The sequence below is a fragment of the Adiantum capillus-veneris genome, chromosome 15 (genome assembly GCF_014529385.1).
Source record: "Adiantum capillus-veneris isolate H3 chromosome 15, ASM1452938v2, whole genome shotgun sequence".
Classification (NCBI taxonomy): Eukaryota; Viridiplantae; Streptophyta; class Polypodiopsida; order Polypodiales; family Pteridaceae; genus Adiantum; species Adiantum capillus-veneris.
In genome coordinates, this window is record NC_140945.1 from 155,734,754 (window position 1) to 155,752,187 (window position 17,434).

Genomic DNA, 17,434 nt, shown 5'->3' on the forward strand with positions numbered 1-17,434 from the left:
CTTTTCAATCTCTAATCCAACATATATATATATATATGTATCTAATCTCCTTAACCAAACCTATCTCTCTCATTCTTAGTAATTCATCCTCTCTACAAATTCTAAGTTCTCTTTGCTACAGGTACATCTCTCCCCGCAGTATCCTTATTGCCTACGGGCAAGAATAGGGCTTGGGAGGGAAACTTCTCATCTCTTAACTTCTCTCATATCTACATTTCTCACATACTATCCTAGATGAATAACCCACATGATGATCATTTCTATCGCTTTCACTCTGTACGATCTATTAGAATTAACGTATGGATTAGCCGTAAAATACACTTTCAACAACGTATAGTGTTTCTCTTTGGCCCAGAAAGGCTCAATGAAATACTTCTATCACCGGATCCCATCATACTACCTCTCATAGACTATAATTTTTCTTTTAATGTAAGCGTAGTTATCTTGCTATGAACCAAGAGGATTTATACACACAATTAATCCCAATCACTAGACAAAATATCTATATTATGGTAAGCACAAAACAACAATTCCAAAGAACAATTCGTAGCCTATTTGGTGAGCCAAGATTGAATGCCATTAACTCATCCATTAACCCTTTCATATTACCCATGATACGATATGACCATAGCCTTGATGTTTTCATCTTCGTATTGTTTTGACATTCTCTTTTGCGTTCTTTCTTGTGTGTGTGAGTGCAAGAGAGAAAGAGTGAGTCTTCTTTGATTGCACTTCTTTCCAAACCCTATTCTTCATGGCATCTATGGTTTAACTCCTTCAATAGTTTTTGTTGAGTTCTCTCACAAACTCTCACAGCCATAAGCCCGGTGCTTTCCTGGCAAGACCACAAATTTCTCGACATATTTTTGGTGAACCCGACGTGAAACTGCCAGGGTGAGAGTTTGTGGGTAACCATGGGTGATCATGTTGAGCAACAGGGTATGCATTTTGACCCAACAACAATGTAAATGTTTCAAGCATTTGCAATGTTCATGCAACAACAACATGCCACTGAAAGAAGGGAGATTTCAGCAACGAAGGCCATACAAGCGGTCGTCAACAGAATGGATCAATTCAATGGCAAAGATGTAACCAAGTACTTACGCGAGTATGTGAAGGAGATGGAGCTGCATCGCGTGTCAGAAGGTGAGATGATTCAAAGCTTTGAGCTAGTTGTTGCTCCAGAAATTAGGGAGCATGTTAGGGCAATTAAAGACGGGCATGGGAGAAATTGGGAAGAACTCAAAGTAGCTTTAAAGGAGGAATATTTCATGGAGGACTCTGAGAGAGTGACCAAAAGGACATTCTTAGAATGGGTAGTCAAGCCAAAGCAAGGACTATCAATAATAGAGCTACTTAGGGAATTTGAGCGGCGCTATGCACAACTCACTAGGACAGAAAGGACCACACTAGATGCAGAGAAGACAGATCTTTTCTTACAAGCTGTAGGTAAAGAGTTTCAAGAAAATTTGGAGCTTCTTCTTGAAGATAAAGATGCTGAGCAAGGACTAAAGACCGACTGGAATGAGGTTGAAGGTGCTGTCTCACTACTTGCCAAACGACAAAGAAGAAGGGACAAGATGGTAGTAAACACTACAAGTCCTTCCACCTCAACTTCTGACAAAATGTTAAAGCCTACTTTTATCGCTCCTAAGTTTGATGAGTCCATGCTAGATGAGCCTGTGAAGGGAATGCGTGACTTGAAGGTGAAGCTTGCAAAGCTTGAAAAAAAAGGCCAACCATCAGGGCCACTTCCTAGGCAAAGACAACAGCCCAAAGAAGGGTTTGTTAATAGATGTATTTGGTGTGATAGTACAGACCATGTAAGAAGGGATTGTGATGATTTTAGTGATGCTTTGTCAAAAGATGTTGTTTTTTTTAAGGATGGTAAAATCCACTTAAGAGAGACAGGTCTACCCTTGAGAACTAACTTTGGGAAGGGGGGAATGCAAACCTTAGTTGAAGATATGGCAACTAAGCATGCCACCTCTTCAGTTGAGGCAGCTACTTATGGAGTAAAAATTGAGCATTTTTGTGATGAAGAGGTGAGTGACCATCATGGTCAAATTTGGCCAAATGTCATGCAATTAGCTAAAAAGGGAAAGCTTACAAATGAGATTCTACATGAATCAGGTGATTGCATACGTCTAGAAACAGGATGGAATGATCCAGTGGACTCATTGTCAGTGCATGCCTACATTACAAAATGCCAACAAAATGAGGCAATTGTAGAAGAGAAGCGCAGACGTGAGAATGCTGATGAAGGACCATCAAAAAGAGCTTCTAGAAGTGGGGGAAGAAGCAACTCAATGCCTTCTCAAACACCCTCAACACAAGGAGCATCTCCACCTGAAGTATTCATGGAGGAGTCTACAACAGGAAAGAAGAAAGAGACAACGAAAGGTAAGACAAAAGGCCCAACTTATAAACTACAATCTTATATTGAGGTTGCTACAGATTTAAAGAAAGTCTTGGAGGAAAGGATCTTGAATAGAAAGATTGATTTTACTCTGGGAGAAGTTCTTGGCATTGCAAAGCGTGAATTCCATGACGAGATCATTGACATCATCAAGAGGAAGAGGCAAACCCTTGCTGAAGTTTCTCGTCCACAGGTTGAAGGGGAAACCTCAAAGACACAAGGGATACAACTGCAAAATAAGGAGAATGATGGAGCTATGGTAGGATGCTACCAATCTAGTGGGAGAGTGAAGCAAGTGTATTTCTCAAATGATGATGAAGAAGTTCAAGATATTCCTAGGAGTTACTATTCACGAAGTCATTGGGCAAGGGCTACTACAGAAACTTTGGTCAAGGTAGGTGATCTTGAAGAGCCATTTGTTGCCTTGATTGACAATGGTTCAGAAATAAACATAATGTCAAAGAGTCTCTACAACAAGTGAAAATGGCCGATGGACACAGATCATGGCTGGATGGTAAAAGTGGCAAACAATTCATCCGGTGAATTGTATGCAGCATGTCAAGGTGTGAAGGTAACAATAGGTGATGTAAAGATTGACCAAAACTTCTTTGTACAGGATACATATTCATATCATCTCATCCTTGGACAACCCTACATTGTGGGAGTTCGAATGGAAACAAAGGTAATGGACGATGGTTCAGCATATGCTAGAATACGTAGCAAAGATGGTAAACGAGCTGTCCAATTTCTCACAGTCTGTGTAAACCATGAAAGAAATCGTGACAACCTCAGAGAACATCCTCTACCAAAGGTAAGCAAAGAGTTTCATGATCATAGAGAAATGATGGGTTTTGGCCAAGTACCATTGTAAAGCGGGATTGCAGTGGTACAGAAAGAAAAAGGGTCTCGCTTGATCCAAAAATAGGTGAAACTTTCTTGATGAGCTCCTTGGTAACAAGGAATGGATCAGTATGTTTTACAAAACTTGAAGATTTGAAGAGATATGAGAGGCAATATGTGCATAATGTACAAATAGGCATGAAAAAGAGTGGGTTGCTAAAGCCTACTGAAAATGTTTTGGGTTTGTGTGAGCACGTTTGTTTTGTAGATACTATGGGTGAGCTTGATGCTATAATGAGGTCTAGTTTGCATCTTGAAAATGAAGTTGTGGAAGTTTGCTCTATGGAAATGTATCAAGTAATAGAAGCCTTTAAAGAAAGCCAAACAGTTGGCCCAGAAGTCCATGTTGAAACTAAATACAAGAGTGTAGCAAAGAAGGTGAAACCAGTAGCTTCACCCTTACCACCCAACAACAGGGAAAAGATTGAACAGGCTTCTTTACAACCAAGTTTGCGGAATCCTAAAAAGATCGGGCATACCTTCACAAAGGAGTCTTTTCAAGAGTTGCAGATTGGTTGCGAGGAGTTTCTAACACAGGAGGAGACAAAGTGCTTCAAAGAAATGCTTTCAAAGCATGGTAAGGCTTTTGCATTTGAGCCACATGAGATAGGATGTGTTGATCCTTATATTGTAGCTCCTATGGTAATTTTCACAATACCTCCTGTGCCTTGGAATCTGCGGCCTATTCCGGTTCCAAAGGCTCATTTGCCAAAGTTAGTAGAGCTACTGAATGAAAAAATCAAAATGGGAATCTTGGAGCCTTCTTGTGCTCCATATTCAAACAGGTGGTTCACAGTTCCAAAGAAGAATGGTTCTCTACGCTTCATCCAAGATATGTAACCAGTGAACAAGGTGACAATTAGAAATGTAGGTACAGGTCCAATTGTGGATGAATTTGCAGAGGCGTTTGCAGGGAGGGCAATCTACTCAATGGGGGATCTCTACTCAGGGTATGATCAATTTCAGCTTGCAATCGAAAGCAGAGACTTGACAACCATGAGGACACCTTTGGGTTTGTTAAGGATGTGTACCTTGCCACAGGGAGCAACCAACTCGGTTGCACATATGATGAATGGGATGAATAAGGTCTTACGTGACTTTATTCCTCAAATCACAATGCCTTTCATTGATGATTTGCCTATCAAAGGATGTGAAGAAAGTGACAAAGATGAAGCTTTGGATCTCAAGGGATGTCGCAGGTTTGTGGTAAATCACATAAATGATTGTGATAAAATTTTGTCTAGGTTGGAAGAAGTGAATCTTACATTGTCAGGGAAAAAGTTTATGTTTGGTGTCAAAGAAGTGCTCATTGTGGGGCACATGTGCGGGCCATATGGTAGGAAACCTTGTCCATCAAAGGTAGATGCCATCCAAAGAATGAAAGAAACATGCACTAGCATCACTGAGGTTAGAAGGTTTCTGGGAGCATGTGTCTTCTATGTTATTTGGATTCCACATTATGCACATGTAGCCGATCCTCTTTATCAGCTGCTTAGAAAGAATCAAAAGTTTAAATGGACAGAAGCACATGTAAAATCCATGAAAAACCTAAAGGAGTTACTCCAGTCAGCAACGACTTTGAGAAAGGTAGACTATGAGTGTCAAAGGCCAGTGATTGTGACAGTAGATACCAGTCCTACAGGGATTGAATGGGCAATAGGGCAAGATGACAAAGAAGGACACAGATATGTGATAAGATTTGGAGCAAAGGTACTAAGTGCTCGCCAAAGAAACTATCCACAGATAAAGAGAGAGTTATGGGGTATGGTTACAGCCTTGAAAAGTGGGAAAGAGTACCTAATTGGTGCATATGTGGTTGTAGAAACAGATTGTCTACCACTTCTTGGGATGATTACAAGCTGCTCAACACCAGACATTGCTATGTTGCGGTGGATTGCCTACATTAAGTCCTTAAATCCCGAGTTTAAGCACATTGCAAGTAAAGACAATACAGTGGCAGATATGCTATCAAGGGCAAGGTATGAAGATGAGTCACAAATGATTGATGAGGGAGATGATGTAGGCACAAAATTCTATTCTATCTCTCATGTCAAAGGTAACAATGCATGCATGACTAATTCACTTGAATTGTTCTTGAAAGATCTTTATGAAGGTGATTGGCTTTCTATTGGAAGGTACTTGAGTACTCTAACAAAACAGGATGATTGGTCTGAACAAGAATTCAAGAGGATACGCAGGAAAGCATATGGGTACTTTTTAAGGGATGGTTACTTGTGGAAGCATCCTAAACAAAAGGGTGCTACACCACAACGGGTTATATGCAAAAAAGAGACTCAAGTGCAGCTCATGCAAGAGTTTCATGAGAGTCTATGGGCTGGACACAAGGGTGTGTGGGCAACCTTCTCCAAGTTGAAAGAAAAATACTGGTGGAAGGGTATGTATAAAGATGTATCTCAGTTTGTAGAGTCATGTGTAACTTGTCAAATGTATTCAAATGTTCGACATCGTGATGGATTGCACCCTACATATCCACTAGCCATGCACTATAAATGGGTTGTGGATCTAGTCACGATGCCTTTAGGACTCTGGCAGATGAGATACTTGGTTCTTGCACAAGAGGACCTAACTAACCAGGTTGAAGGAAGAGCATTAAGATCTAAGACCACAGAAGCTGTGTGCAAATTCCTTCTTGATGAGGTGATTTGCTGTTATGGTTGTGTGGGAAAAATCACTGCAGATTGAGGTGAACTGGATGCCGAAGAAGCAAGGGAGTTCTTTTCTAGATTAGGGATCAAGCTTTCTCTTACTACAGCTTACAACCCTGAAGGCAATGGAAAGAGTGAAAGAGGGCATCCTCCTATCATCAAAGCTTTGGCCAAGGCTTGCGAAGGAAGAGTTGGTGAGTGACCAAAATTGTTACCATATGCTTTATGGGCTGATCGTACAACACATAGCTCAGTAACTGGCTACATGCCTGCGGAGATAATGCATGGTCAAAAGCCAGTGATGCCGATTGAGGATACAATTCCCACATGGAATGTACTACCTTGGCAAGAGGGGCTTAGTAGGGAAGATCTCCTTGCACTGCATATAAGGCAGCTAGAGAGAAGACCTGGAGACATTGAAGCTGCAAAAGAACGACTCAAAAATGCAAGGTTGAAAAACAAGGACTATTTTGATAAGCGACATCGACTCAAGAGCAAAGCAATTGGCCAAGGTGACTGGGTTTTAGTGTATGATAGTAGCCTTGATAACCAGCACACAGTCATGCGTAAGTTCTCAAAAAGATGGTTTGGACCGTATGTTGTAAAGCATGTGCATGAAAATGCTACTTACAGCTTGTCTGAACTAGATGGTACAGAAGTAAAGATTCCCATTGCAGGAAAAAGGATTAAAATGTTTAAGAGAAGAGAAGACAATGATCTAGAAGATATTGATGAGGAAGAAGAGAAAAACACAGGTGAAGATCAAAGTGAACATGAAGCTCTGGAATCATCCAGTGAAGAAGAAGACAAGGAAGATGTACAAGAGGTCTAATCTTACAAAGAGACAATGTGGCACATACCGGAGGATGTGCAGGTTTAGAGGGGGTGGATGTCGTGCTGTGACACGTACATAGTGGAAACGCATGCTACAAGATCTATCTTGTATTTTTTTAGATACATAATTATATTTCCTATAGTGTACATATGCATATTTAAGTATAATAATAAGCCTTCTATCTCATCCTATTATTTTTCTCAAGGGTAACATATCCTTATGTGCGCTCCTTGCCGCACTGTCGAAGCAAGGGACTTGCCAATACACCGTGTGCGAGCCACAAACGGCTCCAAGCACACAACAAGCCTAAACTAGCAAGCTCAAGAGAGAAAAGGGTGTGTCACTCACCGCTCTACGCTCGCCTTCGTGGTGGATTCCTCGCCGCGATGAAGAAGAAGCTGCAGTCGTGCCGCGCTCAACCACTTCGCCGCCGTCGTGCCTTCGTAATGCTCGATCGCACTCTCTCTCTCTCTCTCTCTCTCTCTCTCTCTCTCTCTCTCTCTCTCTCTCTCTCTCTCTCTCTCTCACACACACACACACACACACACACACATACACAAGGAGGTGAAGAAGAAGAAGATGGAGATGGAGTAAGAGCACTCTTCTATTGCACAAATGAGAGAATGAGTAAAAATTAGGTTTAGTTGGCTTTTATAGGAGCTCACCCCATTCACACTTGGGCACCCATGCTTAGCCAACTAATCCCTTGAATGTCCCAGTTAGAGTGCGCCTCTCATCGGCGATCACTCTTATCCTTTTCCTATTGGTCCGACAAGCCCGGTACCTGACTCTAAATAATACAGCGTTTATAGATCATAGGGTGTCCGTGTGCCATGAGGGTTAACATGCCCCCCTTCCTGATGTAGATTCCGTCCTCGGAAGCTATTGAGTTGAAGCTGGTTTGTCGAGGTGGAAGAGCATTTGAGATGAATGTCCTTAGCCTTCTTCAGTCACTGCAAAATCAAACAACATTGCCACAGTAATTGCATTCTCTTAAAAAGCATATGCACTTTTAGGTAGACAAATTGATTGGTAAAAGAATTTCAAACAGTTTGTTAGCAATGAACATTAAATTGCAATGTAATCAAATGCATAAACAGATGTAAAGGTAAAAAATTAAACAAGTCTGGGGTCGCTAATTTGACGGTCGAAAAGCACTAGAGATCGAATATTAATACCATGGGTAAGCTTCTTAATTTTCAGTGGTCAATTAAGTTGTTTAATCGCGAGAGCCAAGTATTCATGTTCGAGGGCTGACTAGAGGCTATATCTAGAAGACTTGTAGTTAAGCTACCATAAAAGGAATTTCTCATGAAATCATCGCCTGACTGATTACTTTTTCGTTGACCCCCCAAAGTCTTTTCACATTGATTCAATTTTGATGTGTGTGCTTATTTTGTATGCCTTGGGTTTTTTGCTTTTCAAGGAAAAGCGCCCACACTGGGAACCTCTAGGGCTCTAGTACCATAGGCAATACATGTGAGTGAAGTACCAAATCAAGCTGAGATTTCTCTTCCAGCTTAAAATTTTACATTGTGGCACTTTGATTTTTTGTTTGTTCATTTTCAGCATTTAAATTTTGTAACTTTGGGGGGTCATATAACACTGTTACCCTCCCCAGGCTCATCACATTAGTAAACTCCCTTTATAATACTTAAGCTAAAGGTCAATAGGGTCAAGCCCACTAGAAAGCCCTAGTACATTTCATACAATGCTGCCTAAATCGGATTAAGAACCTAAGTAACCATTGCTTATTAGGAAGGCATTCCCCATGGTATTAAGAGAAGATTTCTAATACCTAGCTTGGTCAAACTAGCTTAGTCGGACTGCTTGATTTTTAAACCTAGACAAGTGATTATGACAAAACATTACATTGAATTAAATGTTTGATACTAAGCAAATGCACTGAATATTATGCTACCAATCACAATCAAAGCAGACAAACATGGATGCAAAAAGATAAGGGCAATGCTAATGGACATAAAACACCTGTTTGTGTCGATGGTCGCGCTTGATTTGAAGTGTGAACGAGAGAAAGGTTCCATGAAGGTCCAAATCCTATCAATAGCAACACGCTCCTGTACACACTAGGAAACAAAAGGAATACCTTCAGGAGGCACATCAGTGGGAAAAGAGAACTTTGCTAATCTCTCGACTCTAAAACAGAAACACTCCTATCGTACTAATCTTACTTACCCTCCATCACTCAAGTGATGAGGATCAAAGGTGTTTTATGGCATAGGTTTCTGTTTCACTGTACCAGATGTGACATGGGTAGGTCTGAGTCAATGTTTTGACTTTTAATGTGCATACTCGTTTGCTAATTGCTCTTGCTCTTTATTTTTTTGTTTTTTGTGAGTATAAAGCTTTATATGTACATTCCCTAAGATTGGTGATTGAGAGGTCAGGGAAAAAGGTTGAGAGGGAAACAAATGAATGATGGATGTCCACAAACACTCCCCCCTTCCTTGGGTAGATCATACCGTTTGAAATGAGCTTGTCACCCTTTGAAACCAATTGTTCCAGTTGGTAATAGGTGAGAATTTTTGCCAGTAGTTTTCTATTACCCTAGGTGCCTCGTCAAAGTTGCAAGGGTGGTAAGGTACTCTCCCAGGATCGAACTTGAAGTGGTTCATCAGGTGATTCTTGAACACTGGGAGGTGTGGGTTCTTTTGTAGCTTCATTGAGGTCCACTACTATAGATGGAGGCTGTGTAGAAGCTTTTACCTCTATGGATGTATTACATGAGGAGCTAGAAGCTTCATGGGACTCCCCCCTTCCTGAGCTAGGTGGAACAAATCGTTCTTTCTTTGGTACCCAAACTAGCTCGGGAGCGGGTGTGTAGCATTCTGTGATTTTTTTCTTTCCAAGATCATTGATTCGTTTTGGAGCTATGGGATTGGGCTCACTTGGGTCAGGTGATAGGTAAGAGCACAATCTACGTTTTGGCACCCAGATTTGATCATTTCCTTGATAGTAGCCTTGGGCTTCCAATAGTCGTTTAGGGATCCATCGCAACATTTTCTTACTTTTCTTGGAGCGAGTGGTACGTTTCTTACAAGGCTTCTGTTTTTTAGCATTAGCTATGGTCACTAAAGAAGCTTTAGGGACCCACTTGTATGTTTTCTTCGTGACATTAGGATGAGTCTTGTTAGAAGCGATATGCATTGCTTGTAGCATATTTAAGGGTACAGGCATTTCATCCCCCTCAGGTGTTACCCAGGTCGTCCCCCTATTTCCCCAAGTGTCTATGGTTGATGCTAGGTGGACCCAATCCACATTGTCCGACTCAGTCATCCCAGGTAGGATATCCATATAAGGAGAATCTTGGCCAATGTCTGTATCCTTCTTACAAGTGTAACAATATTGTAGTGGGGCCGAGTGAACTGTGGTGTCAAAGCGATGATCAATAATGGTTTTACTCCCTAAGGGGTGTACCTTACCAGTCACCAAATCCACTCTAAGGACAGAGTCTTGGAATTGCAAATAGACATGATTTTTAGACCAATCATGAACCATTTGTGCTTCCCTCATGAATGGTCGTCCTAAAATCATTTCATATGACATAAGGTGTTTAGAGAAATCCATTACAATGAACGTATGTCGTACCTTGTGTCCTAGAACTTTGATCTTAAGATCCTTGAGCATCCCCATAGGTTTGGCTATGGTACCATTTGCCATCTTTACCACAATGTTAGTAACACTGAGGCGGGGTTTTCCCATGGATTCCCAACAATCTTTTGTAACGATGCTAACTCCTGCACCACCATCAAGAATTCCCTTTATAGTTAATCCCTTGGTAGTGATGGGTAGGGTCGCATTAGACTCGTCGCCTTCAAAATACTGCCCTAATTCGTTAATGGGTACCTCGATCACAGACTCGTGTCCATCTAAGTCAAGTGATTGCACATGATTTTTCTCATCAATCATAATCGAGTCAGGCCTATTTGGTTGCGCAAACTGCGGTAATCCCGTTCGTAGCTCTCCATTAAGGAATGCTCGAAGTGCAAGGAATAACTCAGGATCTCCATACAGCTTTTCTATGATCATGGTTCGGACCTCAGAAGACATGAAGTCCACTAGTTTGGCAACATTCATTGGCATTTTGCAGGGTGTAGGTCCTTGACTAGGAACTGGTGAGGATGGAATCTCATATTCCTCAATGGGATCAGGTATTCCTTCGTTAAACATCCTTTCCAACAAGAAGGGTGTATGCTCACTTTCTGATGTCCCGTCCTCACTCCCTTCTTGGATGATACTAGATATGGCTAACGGTCTATGGTTCATGTGGGGTGGATGAACTTGCGTGGGAAACACTGTGTCATGAATTTTGACATGCATGGGTTCTGGTTCTATTTTCCTTTGAGTTTCCTCCACTAAACCTCTTAGATGTTTCACCTGCTCAATCTCGTCTACTGGGTTTGGGTACGTCCCAATCTTCTTTTTACGATTCTTCCCTTTTTGCCCCTGCGGTTTATCTTGGGGGTATTGGATTGGATTTGGAAACACTTGTGGTGTTTTCAGAGACTCTTTATGGTTTTCTCTTATTCGGTTTTCATTTGGTTCCATGTTACGGTTTTCTTTGTTGGTCTTTCCCTTTGTGGTATTGGTTCTAGTCTCCATTGTCTCGATTGAATCTGAATCATCCTCGAGGTCATTCATATACACGGGGTCATCTCCTGTTCCTATGTTTGTTTTGGAACTTGGCTTTGAATTTTCCGTATTCTGCGACTTCTTCCTTCGTGTCTTCTTTTTCTTTGCTTGGATAACTGGCGCGGTATCTCTCTCTTCGAGGATATGTCCTGGCCCTTGAAGCATGGACCGTGTAATCGCATATGCGGGTGCGACGGGTGGTATTGGCGATGTCACACTAGCAATTTCGACCAAATTCAAGGGTGTGATTTTAGGCGCATTTGGGTTATAGGGGCATTGGGCAATCAAGTGATCTATGCCACAACGATTACAAGTGAGTATTGGCATTGCAGACGTGCTCCCTTGATTCATTTGCATCTGTGCAACATTCTTTTGCAGCCTAATAGGGCACTCCGCTGCTCGATGTGGTCCACCACACTCGTAGCATTGAAGAGGCGGCCTCCTAGCCTGGGTGTTGATATTTTGACCTCTGGATGCGAGAGCAGCAGCTTGATAAACCGGCTTGACTTGCCCCCAACAATCTTCCATGTAGTATATAGGACACTCTTCCAATGTATCAAGTCCGTAGGCAATACTAGTGTCTATTTCCTCCTCACATCCATCTGCATAAGCATTAGATGGCTCGCAACCCACTTGGTTCATAGGGGCGACTCTTGGATGCGGGGGCTGCGGTCCTAGCATAGGAGGTGGTAGCGGTGTAGCTTGTACAACATTTTGAGATCTAGGGACCATGTGTTGCGGTAGTTGCTCAACAGGTGGAGTAGGCATCAATACAGGAGCTCGAGGCGCATCCGTCTAGGCTACAGGTGGTCTATTTGCCATCATACGTTTGATCATTAAACAATCCTTAGCTTGGTGACCATACCTACCACATGCGTTGCAAGTTCCATTAAATTTTACTCTAAACGTAGGGCACTCACTAGTGCTATGTGGACCTAAGCAAATGGAACACCATTGTTGCTCCCTTCTTGGATACATGTGACTATTTTGAGGGGTTCGATTATCCTTAAGAGACTCTTGGATTGCCTTGGTGAGGTCTGTCAAGAAGGTCTCAAATACCTTTTGCTCATTGGCAATGGGCTTTGCAGTCATGGGTTCATACTCAATGGCTTGTGAGCTAGTGGATCTCGTGTCAGTAGACACCCTCATGCCTGCTATCATCAAGTTGTCCTCTAATTGGATTGCATTGGCAGTGACATCTTCCCAGGTTGTGATACCTCTAATCACTAGTCCATTATAGATTCCTTCATTCCTCAACCCTCGAATGAATCGATCAAGCACTTGGTTATTGTTGAAGCGCTCATTTACAGGGCAGCGAGAGTTTAAGTGCTTTAGACGACTAATGAAGTCCCTTACTGACTCTCCTTCCTTACGTTCGGCCTTCTGTAGCTGAGATGCTACACCCCAAAGCACACCTTCTCGTATGTACTCCTTTAGAAACAACCTTCGAAGGGTAGCGTAGATTTTTTTCTCGTCCACCCTTAGGGTCCTATACCAATCTCCAGCCTTCCCACTTAATGTCAAGCTTAAGGCATTGCACTTATGTAGTTCGTTGCGTTCCCCTAAGGAATCACATACTTGTTCAAACAATTCAATGTGTTTTCTAGCATCTTCGTCCCCATTGAATTTTTGCGTGAGTTTGGCAATTTGTACTGCCTTACTTCTAGGCTCTCTATCAGATGCATGACGCATATTTTCCGCGATAGATCGACCTATGGTTTGAGCAAACGCTGCCAAGTCACCTATGTGAGGAGGCAGGGCCGGTGGAGGTACTCTTGGAATCATATGTGGGAGAGGGACGGGTACCGGTCTTGGCATATGTGTGGATGATGCAGGATATGGAACATAACCGGGCATAGGTCCACTCGGATAAGGGCTAGGGAGCGGCACTCGAGGAGCGTAAACAAGTGGTACTATTGGAGGTGTGGGGGCCATGTGTGCATAAGGGGCTAGAGGCACATATGGTCGAGGCCCCATATTAGGTACTACGACACTAGGTAGTGGCACTGCACTAACCGTAGATGTCATCGGTACATTCTCTGTCAGGCTTATCTTTGGAGTGAGCACTGTGTTTTCCTTGATAGAAGGTTGAGCCAAGTTAGGGAAGCTAAAGTTTTCACTCGGAGGCTCAGATTGCATAGAGACCCCAAGTGAAATGACGTAAGATGGGTCCATGGGGCTCATTAGAGGAGTCTCCATTTGTGATAGAGTAGGCTGTTGAGCCTTGCTCGTATCCAGAAATCTCATGGGGCCAGTTGAGAGTATATTTACCCCTCGGTTTTGCCTTTCTAATTGAATAATGCCATGGATAACATTACAGATCATTTTCTGTTGATCTTCGATGCTCGTGGCACTAGAGGTGGATTGTACAACCTCTATCCATCCTACATGGTAGGCGTGGCCAGAGTGTAGATCCGTCAGCACCTCAGTGTGGAGGTCGTATGTCCAATGGTCATTAATGAACAATCCTTCTAGAGTCGACGGGTTAACGGTTTCTTGTGAGGTAGAAGCAATGTTGCTCCCCGTGGTTTTACTTGTCACCAACGGTACTCTAGAGGAAACTTCTGAAGGGGGCAGCTCAACAGGGCCTTCTTGGTAAGAAGTTGGCAGGATATCCACATGGACACTCTTTGGTGGTGTGGGGTCCACGTGCGATGTGAAAGGAGAGTCCACTTCCCCACCCCCTTCGTGTGCTTCATTTGCATCAGGTTCCGAGCGAGTAGCTCTACCTAATGTTTCCATGAAATGGCTAAACATACTAGTACTAGGATGTGGAGCTTCGGGAGGTGCATGGCCTTCTCTCTCAGTGTTTTGGGTAGGGTATGCTTCCATGATTTCTGAGTCAGAGGAGGAATCACTAGCGGCTATTTTAGGGTCTTGGGTGGTGCTACCTTGTGTCCCCGCTGATGGTCTAGAGCTTATCGTGGATGGGTAATGGGTGTCCGTATGAACAAAGGCACCCTCAATATGCTCGTGTTCTAGCACCCGCCCAGAGCGTAAGTGCATGTGCTTTTGATACCCTAAGGTGTCAAAAAGCTGCTCTAGGAGGCCCTGTGACTAGTTTTTAGCGTGTTTTTTGTTTGTTTTTTTGCTAGATTTTTTAGAGCGTGTCGTGGAATGGGCCGTGTGATAGCTCGAAACGAGCGTATCGGTCAGAGGGTCATGCCGTGCTTTACAGCCCTCCGTTTGGTCACTCTATGCCCTCGGAATCCCTAAAACTGTCAATTTCCAGTAGGGAACTAGGCCCAAACTAGAAAGTCTAAGGGTGCAAGTGGGAAGAGAAAGGAGGAGAGTGGAGGACTTGTCCCACATGCTCTCATTCTTTCTTGAGGGAGTAGGGTATATATATAAGAGTGAGTCTAGTGTATATCACAAGACTGAGGTCTGAGGCCTGGGCTTGGGCTTGGGCTTGGGGAACCGATCCCGATCTATCTTTTATACAAACCAACCCGTCCGTTTTAAGAGTCACGTTTTTTATTTTCGAAAAATTTAACCGCTCGCTCGCGTTTTTATTTTCTGATTTTTTTTTTATTTTTTAATTTTTTCCCCAGATTTTTTTTTTCAAAAAAATTAAATTTTATTTTTATTTTTATAATGCAGAAATACAGTTTTTTTTTTTTAAATGCAGAAAATACAGAAATTGAAAACGCAGAAATGCAGAAATTACGGAAATTGCGGAAATTGCAGAAATTGAAAAAACGCAGGAAATGCAGAAAATTGAAAAAGCGCAAAAAATGCAGAAAATTGCAGAAATTGGAACTTGACAGAAAATTAAACGCAGAAAATGCAGAAATTGAAAATTAAATGCAGAAAATGCTAACTGTGCAGTGCAAACTAGAAAACGTAGAAAACGCAAAAAACATAAATCTCCACACAACTACACACCCTCATTCCCTGCCTTTCCTATGATAGAAATTGCACCACAAGAAAGCGTAAAGTGCTAACCGAGCTTAGTGTAGGGCATATCCCTGGCAGCGGCGCCAAAAATGTGCGCTCCTTGCCGCACTGTCGAAGCAAGGGACTTGCCAATACACCGTGTGCAAGCCACAAACGGCTCCAAGCACACAACAAGCCTAAACTAGCAAGCTCAAGAGAGCAAAGGGTGTGTCACTCACCGCTCTACGCTCGCCTTCGTGGTGGATTCCTCGCCGCGATGAAGAAGAAGCTGCAGTCGTACCGCGCTCAACCGCTTCGCCGCCGTCGTGCCTTCGTAATGCTCGATCGCACACACACTCTCCCTCTCTCTCTCTCTCTCTCTCTCACACACACACACACACAAGGAGGTGAAGAAGAAGAAGATGGAGATGGAGCAAGAGCACTCTTCTATTGCACAAATGAGAGAATGAGTAAAAATTAGGTTTAGTTGGCTTTTATAGGAGCTCACCCCATTCACACTTGGGCGCCCATGCTTCGCCAACTAATCCCTTGAATGTCCCAGTTAGAGTGCGCCTCTCATCGGCGATCACTCTTACCCTTTTCCTATTGGTCCGACAAGCCCGGTACCTGACTCTAAATAATACAACGTTTATAGATCATAGGGTGTCCGTGTGCCGTGAGGGTTAACACCTTACTTTACCATCAGAAAATACTATGGGAAAAGCATCAATAGCTCCGCCTCTTTAACTTGGGGCAAAAAGCATTGATTCTTTATTTCTACTATTTCATTATCATCTCACACCCTAGCTAGATCCTATATCTAGGGTAAACTCCAATATATATATATTCTATGTATTTTTTATACTTTTCTTGTATTTCTTTTTAAATAGCTACTAGGAGAGAATCAAATCCTAGTGGGACACTAGGTGGCACGATTTCAAAGATACACTTATTTTAATGCATTATTGCAAGCATGATTACAAAACTTTGTCAAGGAGCAATGTCATGCTTTCATATGGCATGAGGTGTCCTTTGGAATTAAATGAAAGTCTAGGCTAAGGAGACCACATGAAGACTTTTGCTGCCATAAATGGACCCTATTTTGATGAATTTTTTACACAAGGTTCCAATCCGAATTGGAAAACGATTTTTAAATGAAAATCGTAGCTAATGAGCTGAAGTTTTTGCCCATATTTTTACTTTTTTATTTGAAGCCATGGTTGAGGAGATATGATCAAAATACTGGACCCCAGTCTGCCCACATCATGCAGGGACAGCTCATTTCCAACTTTTCCAATTCCTGTTCACACTGGCTCCTCTCTTCTTGTGTAAACCCTTGTGGGTTCCCTTCACCTATAAAAGGGGACCTCTTCTTCCTTGGAAAGAACTCAAGCATTCAATCCATTGATGAGAGGAATTCTTGAGGGAGTGAGTAGTAATGCCTAATTGTACTTAGCCATTAACATAAGCCCAAGCCTACACTTTCTCCTAGAGGGAGACTAGCCATTCTTGCAACAAGCTAACCTTGGAAGATCAACTCTAATCAAAGAAGGTCTTGCACTTGGTGTATCAATCAAAGTGGAATTATCCACTCTTCTTCTTTCTCCCATCAATAATGGTGCCGAAGGGTTTCAAGTAAGATGTGTTCTACATTGATGTTTTCTTGATTTCTTGTTGTTTTCTTTTCAATCTCTAATCCAACATATATATATATGTATCTAATCTCCTTAACCAAACCTATCTCTCTCATTCTTAGTAATTCATCCTCTCTACAAATTCTAGGTTCTCTTTGCTACAGGTACATCTCTCCCCGCAGTATCCTTATTGCCTACGGGCAGGAATAGGGCTTGGGAGGGAAACTTCTCATCTCTTAACTTCTCTCATATCTACATTTTTCACATACTATCCTAGATGAATAACCCACATGATGATCATTTCTATCGCTTTCACTCTGTACGATCTATTAGAATTAACGTATGGATTAGCCGTAAAATACACTTTCAACAACGTATAGTGTTTCTCTTTGGCCCAGAAAGGCTCAATGAAATACTTCTATCACCGGATCCCATCATACTACCTCTCATA